Source organism: Quercus robur, chromosome 3 (assembly GCF_932294415.1).
Source record: "Quercus robur chromosome 3, dhQueRobu3.1, whole genome shotgun sequence".
Lineage (NCBI taxonomy): Eukaryota > Viridiplantae > Streptophyta > Magnoliopsida > Fagales > Fagaceae > Quercus > Quercus robur.
Window position 1 is genome coordinate 816,719 of NC_065536.1, and position 15,561 is coordinate 832,279.

Genomic DNA, 15,561 nt, shown 5'->3' on the forward strand with positions numbered 1-15,561 from the left:
AGGATGGCCAGTCTAATTTGAGGAGTTTTCCAACAGTCATCAATGCGCTTTTAAGGTCCCTTCGGTTGGCAAGGCATTGCTCAATAGGATGATCAAAGATCGACGTAGTAGAAAATGAAGACTGTAAGGAGTTGACGTTGTTTAACCTTCTTTGAAATGATGATAAACATAGGTTGATGCTTGGTTGTGGAGTAAAATAAAATCTCCAACCTCTTTTGCAAGAAATGAAATCTTCATAGCATTGCTCATTTTCTGTGGCCATCCTCCCACATCTCTGAGGTATACTTTGCATCATTTATTTCCTGAGGACATCTCCTTGTACCTTCCAAGTCTAGGCTACATAGTCTCTCTTCTAGGTTGTGCCACTTCATAGCTCCGAAATTAGAACCACATCGTCTCCCTTCTGAGTGGTGTCACTTCACATCATGTCTCTGAAATCTGGATGACGTCAACTTCCTTCGGAATGATGATAAATTATATATCTGAAGTCGGTGTGGCATCATCTCTCCTCTACGAGCATGTTCGTGCAATATCAAAATTCTTGGTAGCATGCTCTGGCGTCTTCAAATGTTATGCACCCTTGATGTCTGAGCTATGTTGCCTCTAAAAAATTTGGTGCGACTTCAATGCGAGTGCAAGTGCTAATGTGAAGTGTTGTCGTGACTTTATGGCAAAAATGAACGTTGGCACAGCTTCGGCGAAAATGGAGTGTTGACGTGGCTTCATGGCTTTGGCAAAAATGAAGTGTTGACGTAGCTTCATGGCAAAAATGAAGTGTTGACGTAGCTTCATGGCATGGATGAATGTTATCACGACTTCAGTGCAAATGATAGTATGACTTCAATACAAGTGTAGGTGCGAATGGAGTGTTGTGATGGCTTCATGGCAAAGATAAACGTTAGCATGGCTTCATGGTAAAGATTCTTGATGTCTGGCTACAGTGCTATACACCCTTGTTGCCTGGCTACAGTGCAATACGCCCTTGATGACTGAGCGATGTTGCCTCTGAAAAATTGCTTTATGACAAAGATAAACGTTGGCACAGCTTCGGCGAATAAAGTGTTGACATAGCTTCAATGGCAATGTGAAGTGTTGACATGGCTTCATGAATGTTGACATGACTTCTATGCAAATGAAATTTCGACGTGGCTTCATGAATGTTGTCACGGCTTCGGTGAATGAAGTGTTGACGTAGCTTCAATGGCAAAGATGCAATGTTGGCATGATTTCTGTGCAAATGAAGTTTCGACGTGGCTTAATGAATGTTGTCATGGCCTCGGTATAAATAAAGTGTTGACGTGGTTTCATGGCAAAGATGAATGTTGTCACAGTTTCGACATGTTTGAAGTGTAGATGTGGCCTCAATGCAAATAAAATGTCGAGGCAGCTTTATGACAAAAATGAATGTTGGCACGATTGAAGTGTTGACGTTGCTTCATGACAAAGTTGAATGTGGGCACGGCTTCAACACAAGGACAGATGCTGGCACGGCTTCGTGGTAAAAAAACTCTTGATACGGCTACGTTACAAAGACTCTTGAAATGGCTGCATTGAAAAGACAAGTGTTGGTGCAACTTAATTGCCAAGGAAAGCATCCTACATAACAAAAACAAGCAACAACAAAGAGCTTATCAGAAGAAAATCTCATGGTACATCTAAAAAAAAAAAAAAAATCAGTACGAATAAAGCAAGTCATAAAATATATATATATATATATATATGTAAATATAAATAATAAAAAAAAGGAGAAGAAGAGAAAGACATAATTTCTCTAAGCTTAGAGAATTATGCTACTCATCAGAGATGCTGCTTGTACAAGTTAGTGCATGTCTTGAATGGCCTTATATAGAGATCCATAGAAGCTAGCAGACAAAACGAAAAAACACATGTAAAAAAGTTAAAAGTGCCATATTTTCAAAGGGTGACGTACCCATTTGAAAAAATCAGAAATGACAAAGCCCATAAATGTATCATGCTGTCAGAAAGAAAAAATTACACTAGACCTCGGAAATTATGACACTAGACTGTGAATGAAGTCCTAGACCGACGAAGGGAAGCTTCTTGTTCTACTGTGTCACCAACTCCTTTGTGAACAGCAGAGACACTCAGTGGTTACTCTGGAACCGCTCCCTGCTTGGATTGTCAAACGTTGTCAGAACGGCCACCATCAATGTAGACAAAGGTGCCAACAAGTCCAGCAATGCTTTCAGTCTCCCATCCTAGACCGATGAAGGGAAGCTTCTTGTTCTACTGTGTCACCAACTCCTTGAGGACAACAGAGACACTCAGTGGTTACTCTGGAACCACTCCCTGCCTGGATTGTCAAGCGTTGTCAGAATGGCCCCCGCCAAAGTAGACCAAGGTGGCAACAAATCCAACAATGTGTGCGGACTCCATTCTGGATTTCTAAAGTTTTTGACAAGATTTCACAAAGAAATCAACCCACAGAAATCTTCTAAGGACTTTGGTGTACAAAACCCAGAAAAATCTTCAGCAACGGAGCCACCACGAACCGCCACAAATTCCCAAACGTTTCGCGAAGTTTTTCGTTCAAATCTGCACAAATCTGAGAAAATCTTCACAAAACAGGTGTCACCACTAGATCCATCGGCCCACGATTAACAAAGCCCAGAAATCTCAAGCCCAGAAACGGCCGCACGCGCCACTACGCGCCACCTCGGATTCGTGAAGACCCACGGCCTAGTCTTTCAAATCTGTGAAAATATGCCGGTTATTTTAGAAAAATTATTGCACCATGGTCTTTTACGGCCTTAGAACTACAAAATCTGAAATTTTCAGGTCCAGAAAGTCACCCACGCGCCTACACGCGCTGCCAGATCGTTCGCCTCAATGAACACGCGCCTCCATCAGATCTCACGCGTCGGGCTTCCTTCAAGCGTGTAGACAGGCCACACGTGCCACACGTGTCGCACGTGCCACACGCAAGGTTTTCAAACCCGGACCGTTCATTGAACCGTAAAAGGGAGAGGTTCAAGGTTTTTAAGGTCGAACCGAGGTCGAACCGGAGTCGAACCGTGATGACGTCATAATTAATTTAATAATTATTTTAAATATATATAAAAATATTAAATTAGTAAAAAATATAAAAATTAACTAAAATAGTCAAATTAAAACTATAAATCCATATTTTAACTATGTCTAATATATCCATCTATAGCCAAATATGAAATATCTATTCAATAATAATAATAATAACCATTTTTTTATAAAAAGAAAATTAAAAGCATCAGATTGTCTTTCCAAGTTTCACTTTCCAATGCTCACGTGACCAGTTGTCTAGCTCACATTCACAAACTTAAAAAAGCACTAGAAACAAAAGTGAATGAAATTAAAGGAAGAGATAAAAAAGCAATACAAACAAAAGCAGATGAAGAAAGAATTGTGATGTTATATCCATAATATTTTTCGCAATATTTTTACAAGAATTACATCAAAATCTTATGAGGAAAGTTGTTATTAGTTCTAATTTGAATCTACCACTGAAATTATTTTTTTACTCACCAATATTAGCTAATAACAATCTATTACTTTTCCCTAAAAAAAAAACAATATTTTACTTAAAATTTATTGTGAAAATATTGTAATAATATTTCTTAATTGCTGTTTCTTAATATTAAATACCACACGTTTGAATAAAAAAATAAAACCACACAACTGCGTTAAAAAAAAAAAAAAAAAAAAAAAAAAAAAAAAAAACCTAAGGATAAATACCACCACACATTTTCATACGGACCCAACTCTCAACATCACATTTACTTCACAGTTATCATTTCACATACGGACCCAATTATTCACAAATTCACAACATCAGAGAAAAGAGAAGAGAGAGAGAGAGAGGGGAATCTGAAGCGCCGGTGGAGATCGGTGCACAGATTGAAGGCCGGTGGAGATCGTGGTGCACAGATCGAAGGCCGGTGGAGATCGGTGCACAGATCTAAGTCCGGTGGAGATCGTGGTGCACAGATCGAAGGCCGGTGGGGATCGTGGTGCACAGATCGAAGGCCGGTGGAGATCGGCGTTTACCATGAAGCACTACCTCGTCCGCCGCCCCACCGCCGTTCGTCCTCCTCCCCACCACCAGACTGGGTCAGATCGACTTGTTCTTGTTCTTGTTCTTCTTTTTTTTTTTTTTTTTTTCATATTTGCTTATTCTGATTCAACTTTATTGTAAGAATTGGATTTTGTTTCGTGTTTTGTGTTTGGATTATGTGAGACGTTTTTTGAGAGTGAAGCAAAGAGACTGAAACAAAGATCAGACATTTTCTCATCCCTGCAGTTGTGTTTCTGTGTGTGTGTTTTTTTTTTTTTTTTTTTTTTTTTTTTAAGGTTCAGATTCAAAGGGAACCGTGAGAAGCGGTCTGATCACGGTTCCCATAACCGTGCGGTTGAACCGCGGTTCCAACGGTTTCCTGTTTTTTGGGCATAGGCCGGTTCTTAAGCTTTAAAGAACCGTGATGGTGAGAGGTTCACGGTTTTTCCGGTCGGACCGTACGGTCCGGTCCGGATTTCAAAACCATGGCCACACGTGCCACATGCGTCCTCAGCAATGTGACGTCATGGATGACGTCATCCCCCACGCTGCTGACCCGTTGGTCCAGATTAGACTCGGACCGACCCGGTTTGACCCGGATCCGAACCCCCTGAAACCAAAAAAAAAGAAAAAAAGAAAAAAAAGAAAAAATACTTGGACCAAGCAGACCTTTGACCATGACCAAAAAGTCAGGAATTTCAAAACGGACCTGTCCCACTCAATTTTTCGAGTACATTCCGATTTTGGGACCCATTTCTTCATTCGAGGCTCGAAAATTGTGCAAACGTCCAATTTCCAAAAAAATTGACTTTTGTGCAAATGTTGACCAAACGTCAACTTTTTAAGATGGACCTGTCTTGCACAATTTTTCGTGTACATTCTGATTTTGGGGTCCGTTTCATCATTTGAGACTCAAAAATTGCACAAATGGCTCAAATTCCAAGACAGTTGACTTTGATGTTGAAATCAACCTAAAGTCAAAATTTTCAAGTCACACTTGCCTTTCTCAATTTTTCGTGTACATTCCAAATTTGGGGTCTATTTCTTCATTTGAGAATCCAAAAATTTCTCAAATAATGTGATTCTACAACTGTTGGCTTTGAAGTGAACTTTGACCAAGAATCAAGACATTCGAGTAAAGTTTGTTCTATTCGTACTTTCACGAAGATTCTTGTAAGGTTGAATTTATTTAACCATCTAATTGGCTTTATTCCGTGCCAAATTTGCTTGTAATTCAGCATTTAGTAACCCTGTATTTAGATGGGTTTGTTGTAAGGGTAGTGAGTGAGATAGAGTGAAGATTGCTCAAGAGTGTGCAAGAAAACAGAGACTCGCGGCTGGGACTCGCAGGTGACTCACGGCTGCAAGCTGCCAGAAGCAGCACACGTGCCAAACATGCTGGAAGATGAACAGTCATGCTAGCTGGAGCACTACAGGACAAAACAGGACAACTGGCCATACGGTTAACTCGCGACTGGATCTCGCGACTTAGTCAAGCCTCGAGGTCAAGCCGCGAGCCACCCCTGTTTTGTAAAACCTGACGTTTCACATTCCTCTCCCACTCCAGTATAAATACCCCTTTTACCCACGATTGAAAGAGGGCTTCCAGAGAGAATTTTGAGAGAAAAACCCTAAAGAAAAACAAGATTGTTTCACCCACAATCTATACCTTAGAGTCTCTTCAAATTCCTCTACTCTCTTCCTCTCCATTGTCAAATCCTTGAGAGGCATTATACCAAACCTGGCTCTCACCATCATCATCACTGTGAGACAGTTGTTTGGATTTCTGGGAAGCAGTTAGGAAGGAACCAATCTTCATTAGTTGATGCTATGGTCTAGTAGCGGAATCCGGGAAGCTAGAAAAGAAAAAGGTTCGGCGCAACCTCGTTGGAGCAAGAAGCTTGGAGGGCTTAGGTGCACTGGGTAGATTAGGCTTGGAGGGTCTATTGCTGTCCTTGTATCCCAACTGTATTTTCAAGTGGATTGTTTACCGCTTGGAGGGCGGCGGAGAGGTTTTTCGCCGAGGACTTCGGTTTCCTCTTCGATAACACATCGCGTGTTGTCTTTGTGTTTGCATCTTCCTTCCTCTCTATCTTTGCCTTTTTATTATCTGCTGTGGTTTTATTTTGTTATGGCTTAGATAGACTTTAACCAATTTCGTATTATAGCATGTGTTAAGTTTCCGCACACTAGTTGTTTGACATATTGCTTGTATTGGTTAAGTTGTAATTTGGGGGTCTAAACGTTCAAAGGTGTTTTGTACACGTTTTTGAACTTTCAATTCTGATTTTGAAATCCACTTATTGGTTTTGGACTTGGTGATCACCAATCAAACCCACATCTTTGAAGTACTGACGATGTCCAAAACTTAAAGTCCTGAGATCAAAATTTGAGATTCATCCACTTAATTGGGATCTCCTCAGGGTTATTCTCCAGATTTCATCAAGACTTGCCTTTCAAAGTACAAATGAACTCTCACAAGTGTGTCTTGAAATTACACTAGGTCATTAGTTCAATCTGCTATTCCCGTTCGGTGCCTACTAGTCTCCAACTTACCATTCCCATTCGGTGCCTACCATTCCCACCTACCGTTCCCACCTACCATTCTCACCTACCGTTCCCACCTACCATTCTCACCAAAAATTCTCAACTACCATCCTTAACTACCTACCTACCATTCTTCATCTCTCTACTATAAATAGGAGGGCCGGGTTCATCAAAAACTCATCCAAAAAAAAAAAAAAAAACACTGAATCATGAAATGAAGATTTGCCTCTTTCAGATTTTCAAATCCTCCTTTTCACAACCATTCTCACTATGACCTCATCATTCTCAATACCTAGCAATCGATTTTGCTTCATAATCGGTTTGAGATCAACCCTCCCATGGGTCGGTCGAAACCCTATTTACAACATCATTGCAGTTTTGAGATCCAAACAAACTTTGTTTCTCCACTTAACAACCACCTTTGTCCATAAAATTACTCGTAACAAGGCCTGCATAGCCCTCCCATGCTTCCGTGGACTTGGTTGGCCAGGAAATCCAAGTCCAGCAGACACACCTGTTCCTAACCTCAGGGCTCCTGTAGTCTCTTTCCAATTGCTTGGTCTTCCAGCAGAAGCAGTGGTTCGGAACAAACAGCAACTTGTCTGGTTTCCAAACCAGGTTCACAAGTTAGTTCCATCTTTCATTTTTTCTGTGCTTTTCCAACAAGTGGCAGTAGATGAAGATGGTAAAAAGTGTTGGGGTATCCTACAAATTGTTTTCCATCCAACACTTAAAACAACCTCCAAGGCGCCAGCTCATCAGAATTCAGCCTTTGGTGCCGGTAAATGGTCATCAAAGCTTTATTCCATGTCCCCACTACTATGGGACCCAAAGGTCATCGTTGCTGGTACCTCAAAACTCATTTTTTGAAATTACTCCAACTTAAAATCAGCTTGAAGAATTTCAGAAAGTACTCTTCTGAAATTACTTCAACATAACGTCCGTCAGCATGGTCCCATTACACAGGCGCATTCAATTACTTGCTGCCGGACTTCATTCAGCATACAGTCAGTCCCATATTCAAAGTTGTACTTCCCATAAACATCTACACCAGAAGGGTCCCAGCATACAGGGCCAGCACCATGGTGGTGTATGCTTTGCTCATTTGCTTTGCTCCATCTCCATCTTCTTCGTTGCCACTACCAGCATACCCAGAATACGTAAGCTTCTGAAATTACTTCAACTTAACTTAAGTGATACAATTACGCAGGCGCATTCAACCACTTTCCCACCTGTCCTCGTTGTATTTCAAAGTGTGATCTTCTGAAATAACTTCACCAGAAGTTCTTAAGAACACGAGGTTAGCTCTATGACCCTGCATGCTGTATCTAGCCACCATTCCCTCATCTTCCCCATCTTCAACATCTTGTGATCGCCACCAACGATCCAAAATACTATTTTGAAATTACTTCAACTTAATCTCTGCTAAGAAGGCTCCATCACGCAAGTACGTTCAAATACTTGCAGACCCCTTTTTCGGTCTCATCAAAGCCTTTCATATGGGTGGGTCTACTCTTCGGAAATTATCTCATCCTTCTGAAAGCTCCACCACCTTCAACAGCTCCACCACCTTCAACAGCTTCACTTAAAGAGTCAAGTATCAAAAATCCATTTTTTCGAAACTCATTCCCACACCACACTCCAAGACTGTGTGCGTGAACGAGTCTCGAGGGGGCATTTGTAGAGAGGGAAAATTCCCGACCTATCACAAGCTGACACGTCACATTACCAAGTCCACAAAATACAGCCAATTACAGAGCACCATGTATTGCTGCTAGGTTTTGCTATCACTATTCAGAAGCCAACAGAAATTTGCCAAGTGTCATGCAAGAACCAATCACGCATCAGCGCACATGTAAGCGATGACTCAAGCAGCCTCGCACGTGTAAGCGATGACTCAAGCAGCCTCGCACGTGTAAGCGATGACTCAAGCAGTCCAGCACGTGTAAGCGATGACACAAGCGGACCAATCAGGCTGTGACATGTGTCACCAATCAAGTTCCGCCACGTATCGCTCACCTACCCCAAAACTCCTATAAATAGAAGCCTTCCTGAGACATTTAGGAGGACCAAAATTCAGAAGTGAAAAAGCTCTGCGAAGATCAAGCCTCAAAGCCTTCAAGAACTTCAACCCCAAAATCGAAGAACATTCGAAGCAGAATCATCCAGATCATCTGCCTAGATCCTAAAGTTCACGGGAATCAAGCCAAAAGTGTCCGAAAACATCAACAAATCACAAATCATTGAAGCTCAACGGATTCAAGCCTCTAAAGCTCCGAAGAACTTCCACCACAAACCTTCGAAGACGAAGAACGCACGAAGAACACGAAGAATGTGAAGAACAAAGGATTTCTAAACAAGCTCATAGCCAGAGATTCATTGTAATTCCGTTTCAGTAATCTTCAATCCATCCCTCAACCAAATTGAAGGATATTTTGTGTTCAAGTCAAATCCACATTACCATAAATCTAATCAATAAGTTTTGCAAGGAGATCGAATCAGAGGATCACTCTTTTGTAATTCCAGAGAATTGTACCACACAATCATCAATACAAAATTCGCATTTGTGAAACTATTTTACTTGTTTGATTAATTTCAAACTAGAAATTTAGTCGCTTACACCAAGAATGTACCATTGATTAGAATACCATCTGTTAGAAAAACGTTAATTTAGTGCTGAAAGTGTTATTAGTTCAGCAAAGTATAATCCTAGTGAGTCCATTTGTATAGTTCTATAAGCTTTATATTTTGTAGAGGATATTAAGTATATTTTACGATTGATAGTAGGTCTTATCTAAGAGTGTTTTGAGGCTTTTTGGAGGTTGTTTAGACTGGACTTTTAGAGTGATTTAAGTGTTGTAAGTAATTATGCATAATATGCACAAGTTTTATTCTTTAGGTTCTTAGAAGTTAAAGGTTTTCAAAAGTTATGTTTTTAAAGCTTATGTTTTCTAAAGTTTATCGAAAGCATTATTTTTACATATTGAAAGAGAAACTCCGACTTTTAGACAATGTTTTAAAGAGAAATTTCGAATTTTAAATAATATTTTGAATGTCCAAATCTCATTTAAAAGATGATTTCTAAACTAAACTATTTTCCGAAAATAATTGAGTTTTAAAGTAAGTTTTCTAAAAAGGTTCTTGTTCTTTAAGTTTGTTTAAAACCAAGTGATTTCAAAGTCATATTCTTACTTTTCAAATGGTATTTAAGACGTTTCTTTTAACAAATTGAGTTTTCAAACTTACTCAAGAATTGTAAAAATATTTATATAAATTCCTTAGTTCTTATTCATTCCCTAAGAGAGCCAAGTATCCTTCGATTTATGTTCAATTTTATATTGTGATATTCACTATGCCTTTATATTTGGAATAATTGTTAATATTAAGAAAATTATTCTATTTTATATATATTTTGTTTTGTGATATGTGACTCAAAATGAATGTTTTGTAAATCCGCTCACAGGATTGTATGTGAGAACATGTGTTGATCCCTCACCAGCAGGGGTAGATGTTGGTATCCACTTACAGGATTGTATGTAAGAATATGTGATGTATATATGTGACACTGTGCTCTGATCAATTATGGGTCCATTTGGATTGAGCTTATTTTTGTTGAAACTGAAAACACTGTAGTGAAATAATTTTTAAATGTGTAAATAGTACTATAAAACTCATTTTTAATAAAAAGGTTGCTTAAAAGTGTAATTTTTTTGACCTGTGAATAGTGCAAGGATGCACTATTCACAGTTGACTTGTCAACCATTGCGGGCTGAACCAAAAAAAAAAAAAAAAAAAAAAAAAAAAAAAGAAAAGAGAAAAGAAAAGAGAAAAACGCAGAACAAAAACGCAAACACCACAATCATTTGAATCCAAACGGGTACTATATGTATGTGTTTTCTAATGATTTTAAGATATGATTACATATATATTAAGTAATTCATTATATGTTTTGGAATAATTATTTTTGATATCATTGAATGAGCTTGTGAAAAATCAAAATACTCGCACTATGCTTGACTCTATTTCGTTGTATATTCTGTATAATTACTTACTAGGTGTGTGGCTCACTCCATCAATTACTGTTTTCAGATTAAAGTGTAGTTGGGAATATAGAACCTTTGGATCGTTTTGTAAGATGTAAGGTAGAGCGTGGAAGTTACAGGCGACTTCAATATTACTCGAAGACTTATAGAATTTTAGTTGCCTTTATTTTGTAATTCATGTCTTATATAGTGGAGATTATTTCCAATTTGTGGAGTTTAGATTTTTGTAAGAGGTTTTTTAAGAGTATTGTTTCTTTGGAGTTTTAATTTATTTTGGATTAATTATGTTTGTTAAGTTATATAAATTCAGCAAGTTAGTCATGCATCTAAATTCATGTTCCATGGATTTGAGTCGTGACAAAAGTACATACTTTCTCCTTTTTATTTATTTATTTTTTTTTAGTATTTATATCAGGTGGAGCAACCTTTTGCTATATTTTATATACACTTAAGACTTTTTATCCCAATAAAACGACTCATCCCTAAACAAAAAGTTCTTTTTATATTTACATATTACAGCTCTATACTCGTGCAATGCACGAACATTGTAATATCCATTTCCTTTAATGTTTTTGGCATATTAAAGATTTAAAAAAAATCAAAGGAATCAATTTCGTATTAGAAGCCTTTTTAGTTTGGTCAAATGAACGATATGTTTGGTATTGGTCAATACCAATGTACCGATTGGAGATTATCATTACAGTATATATATATATATATATATATATATATATATTCACTAAATTAGTCAATAATGGTTAAAGTTCATATTGTAATTTAATAGGTTCTTATGTTTTTTTAAAGGAGATATTTATTAGAATTCAAATTTCCCATCCAACTCTTGAATCATAAAATAATAAATTTAAAAAACAACTATTTCAATTAAATTTTATTACTAAAAAATTGAGAAAATTAAAAAGAATTCTTTATTTTTAGCATCTCCAATAAATTGGGAATAAGAATGCACACCATGACCTCTCCTGGACCCCACATAAGTGGGAGTTTTTTGCAACGGGTACAACATTTTTTTTAATAAAAAATAAGTCATTATTTAAATATCTTCAATAACTTAACATAACTTTTATTTTTGATGAAATTATGATTTAGTACATGATCATATATAACTTAAGGTAGTATTTCTTTATCTATATATATATATATATATATATATATATATAAAACCGAAGCCTTTGCTGGCACTACAATTTTCCACGTCAGCACAATATTTAAAAAATAAAAAATAAATAAAAATTATAACTCCTCAAAACCCTAACAACCTTACCCCTCTCTCAAGTTAAGAAATATAAAGCCACGGTTTCTGCAAACTCTCTCTCTCTCCAGACGTAGGAAGCCCTAAAGTATTCAAGATCTACAAAACCCTAGCAACCTTACCCCTCTCTCAAGTTAAGAAATATAAAGTCACGGTTTCTGCAAATTCTCTCTCTCCAGACGTAGGAAGCCCTAAAGCATTTTCAGGTTTTGTAAGGTTAGTTTTGTTTATATATAAATTAATACATAGTACTTTGTTCACCATTGAATACTCATATAATCAATTTCCAATTCAGTGTTCAAGAATTAAACCAAAATTCTAACTGCGCTTCAAGAATTAAACCAAAATTCTTTTAAATTATCTATAATATTTTGTCCTCTGAAAATTTTATTTCTTTGATTTTATTATATTGTGTTTCTTAAGCTACAGAGAGATTTTCTTTGGTTTCTGCAAACTCTCTCTCTCTCCAGATGTAGGAAGCCCTAAACGCACGGTATAGCATTCAAGATCTACAACTCACAGTATAGATTTTAGCTTATAAAGTTCAGCTTTTGTAGGGTTAGTTTGTTTATATATTTAGTCCTTACGTTTAGGTTTAGGTTTAGGTTTAGGTTTTAAGAGATTTATATATTACTACTATGTGGCTAAATTTCCCGTGACATCAGTTTTATGTTTTTAACCAAATACATCAGGAAAGCAAGAGAAGGCGCATAAATATTTAGTCCTTACGTTTAGGTTTAGGTTTTAAGAGATTTATATATTACTACTATGTGGCTGAATTTCCCATGACATCAGTTTTATGTTTTTTTTTTTAAATTTTTTTTTATTTTTTTTATTAATTTGTTTTATATAAGGTTAGTTTGTTTACATCAGTTCTTTATCTCAAAGATAAGGCTTTTATTTCTACCGCAAGAACTATTTAGGTATGTATCCCTTACAAACACACATGAACTTAAATTGTCTTTTAATATATGCATGCTTTATTATTTTCTAATAGTTTTCCCGTGCATCGCACGGGTTAGCGACTAGTTTTGAATATAAATTTGAACTAGATTATGCATTATCTAAGTGGTGGGTTCATTGGTATGAGGCGTGTCGTAAACTCAAAGGTCCCGAGTTTAATCTATCAAAATATAGATCCTTAGGGCCTTTGGGGGTGTCTCATGAAAAATGAGTGGAATAATCAAGCCAAATGCTAGGACACTAAACTATCCGTTATATGTTAAAAAAAGAAGAAGAAGTATGTCCATGAAATTGTCCAAGACCCTCATAGTATCAATTCATCACACTCACATACAGTAAAAGCATAATTCTATTCACCCCATGCCTCCAAGAAAAATTAATTGCTGGGGATTTCTCTACTACCTAAACCTCTACTTCACCGCCCCATAGAATTTCTACAATTCAACATGATCCTTCTCACTGCATCGCACCAAGCTAATTTAGTCCAAGCTATATGATCAGCACTTTTGAGTTTCTTAATAGCCAAACTCTTGTAGTTATCTACAAAGCCAAACAATTTCGTCCCCCCCCCCCCCCCCTCTAAATTATTGAAAATAAGGAAAAACCTCCTACTCTGCTTTACTAAAGGACTCTGATAGGAGCTAGGAATGCAAATGATCCAATAGTTAGGGGGGGAGTGTAAATGCATTTTTTATTAATAGAAGAAAAAATAAATTTAATAACATATAAAAATATAATGTAAATGTAAGTTATAAATTTTTTTTTTTGCGTGCCTGGTTTCAATTTATTTTTATGAACCTAGTATTGGAGTTAGTACCATCAGTGTTACACTTAAGGTTACTCATAAATTAACTATAAATATATATTTCAAATAAGTAAACCATAATACAATAAATAAAATGATCATTAATATATGAAGTTAAAAGATTAATATTCCAAAGATCTTGTAGCTAAATTGGCATCTCCTCATGCACAAAGTACTTGTGGGGTTTGGGGGGAAAGGGTTCGAACTGCGGGGTTAGCAACGTATTATAATTATTTCTCGAAAAAAAAGATTAATATAAATATAAGATATTCTAAAAAATTATTTAAATACTTAAATGTGAAAAAAACAAACTAACTTCGAAATATTAAAAATATGATTCGTAGTTTAACTGGTTGGCATCTCTTAGTGTGTTTATGACATCCAAGTCGAACCTGAGACCTAGAGGTGCTAGGTGCCATTAGACCATTAACGCCATCAATAGTAATTTTATTTTAATTTTATGACATAATCTAGAAAGTATGAACACTTTATTTGGAGTGTTATATTTTAGTTAGACACAGGATAGGTCTAGAACACAACTACACACATGTCCCAACCATGTCTTTTTCTTTTGGTTGAAAGTTGCGGGACAGTTGGGACATTAAAGGACACTTATCTTTTATTTCTTTTTAATTTTAATCTTGAATGCTTATGTAGTTATCTTTTATTTACTCTTATGGTTCTTAATTTTTGTTTTGTTTTGTTTTTCTTTTTTTTTTTTTTTTTTTTTTTTTTTTTGTTTTTATTTTTATTTTTTGTATTTTGTATTTTGAATTTTAAACATCATTTATTAGTCTTTATTATTTATTATTGTTCTTAAATTGATATATGTTTAACAATATATGAAAGAATAAATACTTAACAATATTTAAAAATATAAATAAAAATATATTTAATAATTAATTAGTACACTTGTAAGGACTCAATTTGTAACGACCCAAAATGATATTGGGTTCACACGTAAAAAATAATTTTATATGTAAAAATGTGAACATACATTCTCCTATCATGTGGACATATACTGTTTAATAACCGATTTAAATAATATTTTTCCCTTCCATAATTTGACTTTTACGAAGAATGGGATGTAAATGCTCATACATTTCCTCAAAAAGTAATTGGGAGGACCACTCTTAAAGTATTTGATGAAAATGTGAAACATTCTCTGAATTGACTAACTTTTAAGACTTATGTAAATGCTCACACATTTCCTCAAAAAGTAATCGGGAGGACCACTCTTAAAGTATTTGATGAAAATATGAAATATTCTCTGAGTTTACTAACTTCTAAGACTTTTACGTTCTAATTGGTGTTATTTAGTCTCCGTTTGGATACATAATATAAATAAAAATTATTTTACTATTTAGCTTATTTTTGCTATTATTTATAGGCTTCACTGTATTTTTTGATACTATTCATAAGTCTCATTATACTATTTTAACTAACTTTTATCTTTATCTACAGTACTTTCAGCAATAAATTTTCAGTTTTAACAAAATAAGTAGTATCCAAATAGACCCTTAATCATGTTATTTATATTGAAATCTATTTAGTGGAATCCTATTCACACAAGACTTCAACTAAAGTTTAATTTGGTTCAGACAATTTCATGCCAATACATGCATAACACCAGACAAAATTTCACTGCTCAAGATTGATGTTTGAAATTGCCTAGGGAAACTGGAATGCAATTGTATATTGGCATGTGCATATCAAACCGAGAATTGAGAATGGGGGAAAAAAAAAAAAAAAAAAAACCTCTTAATTAATTACCAAATAATATATAAATTCTTAACAATTCTACACCAAGCCACACGACTAGCTTCTAACATCATTTACAGTAGAGTTGAGAGATCAAACTCAGATCGACCATGTTTATCTT